This window comes from Perca fluviatilis, chromosome 17, assembly GCF_010015445.1.
Source record: "Perca fluviatilis chromosome 17, GENO_Pfluv_1.0, whole genome shotgun sequence".
NCBI lineage: Eukaryota > Metazoa > Chordata > Actinopteri > Perciformes > Percidae > Perca > Perca fluviatilis.
Window position 1 is genome coordinate 23,954,690 of NC_053128.1, and position 6,738 is coordinate 23,961,427.

The window sequence follows — 6,738 nt, forward strand, 5'->3', positions numbered from 1 at the left end:
CTCCTTTAAAGTATGTGCCAAGGTTTGGACATTTGTGGGCTGTTAAGTTCCAAATGAAATCTTTTGATATTTGCTTCTGGTACTACTACCACGCAGTTGGGGGAATGCTGTTTTACAGCATTCCACCTATTGTTGTTTCTGTCGGCCATTTTCTTTATTTTTCTGCTTATTCCCTCTTCCGTACGTTTTTTGGCTCTCTGTAACTTCTGCATACTTTCACCTATTTAAACCATTCAACTTTTCAAATGTTCAGCTCTTTCAGCTAATGATGGGACTTCTTCAACTTTTTTTCTACTATTTATACTTTTTCAAATTTTAAGCTTTTTAACACTTTTTTTAACATTGAAGTGAATGAGAGCAGCCTTCAACAACTTGAAATCCTCTTCTGCTTCAACATGTATCTCCTCCTACATTCTTCCACCTACAGACGTGATTCAAAATGTAAAATGTTCACAAAATATTCAGGTATTCGGGGTGTGCTCAGTGTTTTGATATCTTTTACAGTTTTTGTGAAAAATCTGTTTAAGTTTAGTGATTATTTCAGGAAATTTTATCGATTAAACAGGGTGTGTATTGCGTTTGCTAGAGTGGATGACATCACAGCTAGAGGGTGAAGCTTCGAAAAAATTATCTTAGTTCCTTGTCTGTAAACTGCTCTCACGCCCACAATATCTACTTGTCATACACAATTTATACATCAAAACGTAGGTATTTTTGTCTAGTTTCAGAAAATCTGCTCAGTTTTGTGATACGCCTTTTACTTTTGGCTGGTTGAGCTTCCAAATGACAAGATGTCCATATCGTTCTCCATTGGCTTCAATGATCAAACTCCTAGATATTTCCCAGCGAAACACTGAACGAACCACTTTTTGAAATCGCTGATATGACCACATTTTTACGTTTATCCATATAAATTTTATACCGATACGTTCACAAAGGCCTTGTGATGCTCAGGATCACGTCATTTGACTGATAGCAGTTATGGTGTTGCCACAGTGAGGCTTTGTTTGGGAGCTCGCTCTCAGGGACTCTGAATAGCTGCAGCACAGCACAGCTGACAGATTCAGCAGGTGACAGGCTCGTTAGCTTGATTACAGACATCAAAGCAAGTAAACATTCCCAGGCCATGGTTACCATGACAACACTTTCACAGACACACACCCAGATACTACAGGCAGTAATATGAACAGTAGTCTATACAGATACTACAGGCAGTAATATGAACAGTAGTCTATACAGATACTACAGGCAGTAATATGAACAGTAGTCTATACAGATACTACAGGCAGTAATATGAACAGTAGTCTATACAGATACTACAGGCAGTAATATGAACAGTAGTCTATACAGATACTACAGGCTACAGGCCTCCCTCCATCTCTGTCTTTCCTCTCTCTCTCTCTCTCTCTCTGTCTCTTTTTCTTTACCTCTGCCTCTCTCTCTCTCTTTCTCTCTCTCTTTTTCTCTCTCCATCCCGCCTTCTCCCTCCCTCTCTATCTCTCTGTTTCTCTTTTCTTTCTCTCTCTCTCTCTCCCTGTTCCTCTCTATTTTTTCTCTCTCTGTCCTCTCTCCATCCCTCCTTCTCCCTCCCTCTCTCTCTGTCTCTCTCTCTCTCTCTCTCTCTGTGTGAGCGGATGCGTGAGTGAGTGTGCAGAGTGAGTCTCAGGAGCGTGTGAGTTTCTATCTTTGTTTTTCTCTTTATTTTGGGTTTTGTATGTGTTTATTTGGTTGTGTGGTGGTTAATTATTAGTTGGTGGAGGGTTTAGTTCGGGTAGTTTGGTTGTCAGCCGGGTATAATGCCCGTGGCTGGCGGCCATGCGGTGCTAGAGAAGCTAACTGCGCCGACATCACGGTGAGGATTTCCCCCATGTAGGCTGTTCAGTGGAGGAAGGCCAGCTATGTCGGCGAGGTAGTGGGGTTTGACAGCGTGCTGTCGGCCTCCCGTATGAACAGGGCCGTGGTGATTTTCCTGGATGATGTGGTGAAGGTTGACACTGTGGTGGAGAAAGGTGTTGTGATCCGGGATACTTTCCCCGGTTCTCCGCTGGTGAGCCCGGCTAAACGGATCACCGTTTTCAAACGCTCCTCCGTTCATTAAAAGCTGATGATTTGGCAAGCGCAGCCCGCGGTACGGCCAGCTGATGTCTCCCATTAAAATGGTTCCGCGTTCGGGTGCAAGTCACCAAAACTCCAGGCGTATGTATGTACAGAAGACAAGTCTTCATAATTTTTTAAGGACAGCGCGGCGGATCCTAAATTTAACGTTCAGTTTTAAAGTTGGCGGCTTCACTTATGTTGTGTTTGCAACGTCGGATACGATGAAGTGTTTTGGATGCGGGGAGGAGGGTCATTTGGTCCGTTCCTGTCGCGCCCGGCCCGGCTCGGTCCCGCGGATCCGCCCCGGTCCCGATGGGCGGACGGTTGCGGAGACGGCCCCCGGTCCCGATGGGCCGGGCGGTTGACGATCGGGCCGCAGAGCCGCCTGCGGGGGCTCAGACTCAGGTGTTGCGCCTCCTGCGGCTGACTCAGACTCGGCAGGTGTGCAACAGAGTGCAGAAACTGCACAGGTTACAGAAACAGAACCGCAGGAAAAGAGGGAAATGTTGAACATAGTGAGAGTGTAAAGCGAAGGCCATGCCCAGTCTAATGACAAACCAGACAATAATAAACAGACAGGGAAAAGAAAGGCAGTGCTAAAGGAAAAGGCTGCAGTCAGGAGGTTATTAATGTGGCTGATGTTGATTTGGCTGAAAATCTGTCTGAAGAGATGGAGATCATTAAAGGTTCCAGCAAAGAAAGAGCAGTGCTCACAAGGAGCAGGGTGAGGCAAAAGCTAAAAGCTGCTGGAGGATCTGAGTGATGAGGATGAGGATGATGAGGAGGAATGTGAGTGGACTGCATCCCAAGCAGAAGAGTTAACTCTTTATCCTCTGGATAAAAATTAAGAAGTTCCTGCAGGACACTAAAGGGATCAAGGCAGTTAAGACCGAGCAGTTCTTCCCTGATCTCAGAGGGTTCATCAGGTCTGTGGCCTGGCTCAGGACAGATACAGAAGGGTTCACTAAACAAGAGGGTTACCGCCTCAAGAAACTGGTCACCAAAGTCAGAGCTCAACTGATTGAGAGGATGATGATTAGGTGTAATATGTTTCTCCACATACATGTTGTTGGTGTGTTTTTGTTTTTGTTTTCCTTTTTAATGGGCGGAACTAAAAATTGGATCGTTAAACATTAATGGAGCAAGAAGTGATGTTAAAAGAGCTTCTCTTTTTAAACTGATGGAGCTCAAAGCTCTTGATGTTATTTTTGCAAAGAGACTCACAGTGATGTGGAGAATGAGAGTGAGTGGAAGCAGTGGCCGGGGAGGTTATTCTCAGCCTCAGGCCTCTAACAGTGGGGGGTCGGGTGCTCTTCTCTAAGGGCTTTCGGCGGCCCTGCTCCTTTAGTGTGGAGGAGATCATGTGTGGGCATATCATAAAATTAAGGTTCAGTATGAAAATGTAAACCTTATTTTTATAAATGTGTATCTCCAGTTCTGGCCGTTGAACGAATGACTTTTTAAACCTTTTGTGTGATGTCATTCAGGATTGTACTGATGATTTTTGTTTTTGGGAGGTGATTTTAACTGCACAGAGACCCCACTTTAGACCGTACACCTGGAGCCTCATCCTGCCTCCTCAGCCCGACTCAGGCGTCTGATGGAGGCTGTGAGCTGAAGGATGTGTGGAGAGGGTTTCACCTGAACACCCGGCAGTACACCTGAAGTCACTCCAGAGACAACATGTTGTCTTTGGCCCAGGCTGGACAGGTTTTATTGTTTTAAACACCATTTTGGTGTTTTTAAGCAGTGTGTAATTACTCCTGTTGGTTTTAGTGACCATTGTCTTGTCCAGTGCTTTGTTTATATTCAAAATGTAAATATTACGCAGCGCATATTGGCACTTTAATACTGGACTTTTAAACGATAACTCTTTTAAAGAGGGGTTTAGCGTGTGTGTGGGGTATACACCAGAGGCCAAAAGTCCAGTTTCCCATCGTTGCAGCAGTGGTGGGATATTGGGAAGGTTCAGGTGAAACTTTTTTGTCAGCAATATACCGCAAATGTCACCAAGCACGTTACCAGGTCTCTTCAAGACCTGGAGATAGAAATAGTGGAGTTACAGGAGTTGGTGGATTCCACAGGAAATCAAGGGCATGTTGAAGCTCTTTAAAGTCAAAAAGGCTGCTTTAGCCAACCTTTTGGGCATCACAGCACAAGGGGCTCTGGTCCGCTGCCGCTTCATGAGCGCCTCCCAGATGGATGCCCCTCGCAGTTCTTCTTTGGTCTGGAGGCGAAAGAGCGGGCAGAGAAAGATCATCCACTCCCTTACGCTCCGCAGGTGGAGGTACGATCAGGGACGCGCGAGATCAGGAGGTATGCCACATCGTTTTATAAAGACCTGTTCAGAGAGGAGTATGTGGAAGACGCTGTGTCAGCTGCTCCTTTCTCGATGGCCTTCCTCAGGTGGGAGCTGATAACAACACCGTGCTGCTGAGCGACCATCTGTCCCTGAGCAAGCTGCATGTGGCTCTGATGAGCCTGGGGAACAGGGAAGGCACCAGGCATCGGCACGGGCTGCCTGTGGATTTTTATAAGACCTTCTGGCCCGTGGTTGGAGAGGATCTGCTGGAGGTGTTCCAGGACAGCCTGAGCAGAGGGCGGTCTGCCGCTGAGCTGCAGAAGGGCAGTCATCACCCTGCGCCGAAGAGGAGATCTGCAGGAGATAAAGAACTGGAGACCTGTTTCTCTGCTGTGTGGGGACTACAAGATCCTGTCCAAGGCTCTCGCTTCGCGGCGAGGCGGTGATGAGTGAAGTGGTTCATATCAGCGGACCTAACTGTGTGCCCGGCAGGTTAATGAGTGATAATATCCCTCTAGTTCGCATGTTTTGGACGTCTCTAGCTCACTGGCTATGGATACTGGTCTTATTTCCATAGACCAGGAAAAGGCTTTTGACCGGGTTGAACATCAGTACTTGTGGCCACGCTCAATGCTTTTGGTTTCAGCCCAGGTTTCATAGCTAAGATTCCGGTACTACTGTAGTGACATTGCGAGTATATTGAAGGTTAATGGTGGTTTGGCTGCACCTTTTAATGTGCAGAGAGAGTGCAGCAGGGATGCTCTCTGTCGGGGATGCTTTATTCCCTGGCAATTGAGCCTCTGCTTCATAAGCTCAGGAATGAACTTTTGGGTGTCTATTTCCCTGGGTGTGCTTCAGCTGTTAAACTTTCAGCTTATGCTGACGATGTCGTGATTGTTTTAAATAAACAAGCAGATATCAATACTTTAGTAGCGAATGTGAGTGTTTTTAATCACATCTCTTCTGCCAAGGTTAATTGGGCTAAGAGTGAAGCGGTGGTGGTGGGGGCTGGGTTGCAGGGTACTCTATCTCTCCCAGGAGGGCTAACATGGACGAAAGGAGGGATAAAGTATTTGGGAGTGTTTTGGGTGAGGACTGTGTGTTGGAAAAAACTGGGATAATGCCGCTCTGGAAGATAGAAGGCCGGTTAAAGAAATGGAAGTGGCTCTTGCAAGCATGTCCTACAGAGGGAGGACTCTGGTTATTAACAATCTGCTGGCTTCCTCTCTGTGGCATAAACTGTCTTGTGTGGACCCCCTTCTAATTTGCTTGCTAAAATTCAAGCTGTTTTAGTTCATTTCTTTTGGGACAAGCTGCACTGGATTCCCCAGTCTGTTCTGTTCCTTCCACTGGAAGAAGGGACAAGGACTGGTACATTTGGCAACAGGGGCGCTGCTTTCCGCCTGCAGTTCCTCCAGAGGCTGCTCTATGGCCCCTAAGGACCTGGTCTGGAGACCTCTGGCCCACTGGGTGCTGAACAGTTTTAAAGGTTTTTAGATTAACGGTTCGCTGTTCCTGATGGGGCGCCAGGAAGCTGAGTGTCCAGTTTTTACCTCCTTTCTCGAGGCTTGTTCACCGTGTGGAAGCTGGTGGTCAAGGAGAGACGGCTGCAAGGAGACTCCCTACACTGGCTGCTGCAGGAGCCGGTGGTCTCTGAGGACCGGCTGGATTACCCCTGCTGGGCTGGTTCAGCCATCACGGACACGTTCTGCAGAGCGACGGTGCTCACCCTGGGAGACGGTGGTGGACATCACAGGACATAAACTAGACAATGCTGCTGCTTTGGCAGCTGTTCTGGGGGTGAGATCCGTCAGGATCATCACCAAACTGTTGGACTACTGGAAGCACAAACTGACCGGACATGAATCCATCATGTTGGAGCAATATACTGGTGGTCTGACCACACCTCAGACTGAGGACTCCTTCCCTGATTTATGTGTCCGTCCATGTCTGGATCACTATGTTGGTCGTTTTTTAAATGTAAAGCACTGCATTTTAGACATGAAGGAGGTGAAAGGGAAGGGTTTTTATAAACTGATGGTGCGTGCTGTGTTTAAATAAAGTAAAGCTACCAGCCGGGTTGACACACCGTGGCGAGGGCATCTGGGTTGGGCGGCTGATGTCCAGCCTGCGTGGAGGAGTTTATATAAGCCCCCGTTAACAAAGAGAGTAGCTGACCTTCAGTGGAGGGTGCTACACGGGATAGTGGCAGTCAATAAGTTCCTGTCTGTCATTAGTCCTGGTGCTAGTGATAAATGTCCCTACTGTGATGAGACAGAAACTGTGTTTCATTGTTACTGTGAGTGTGTGCGTCTGCCTCCATTGTTCTTACTGCTGGA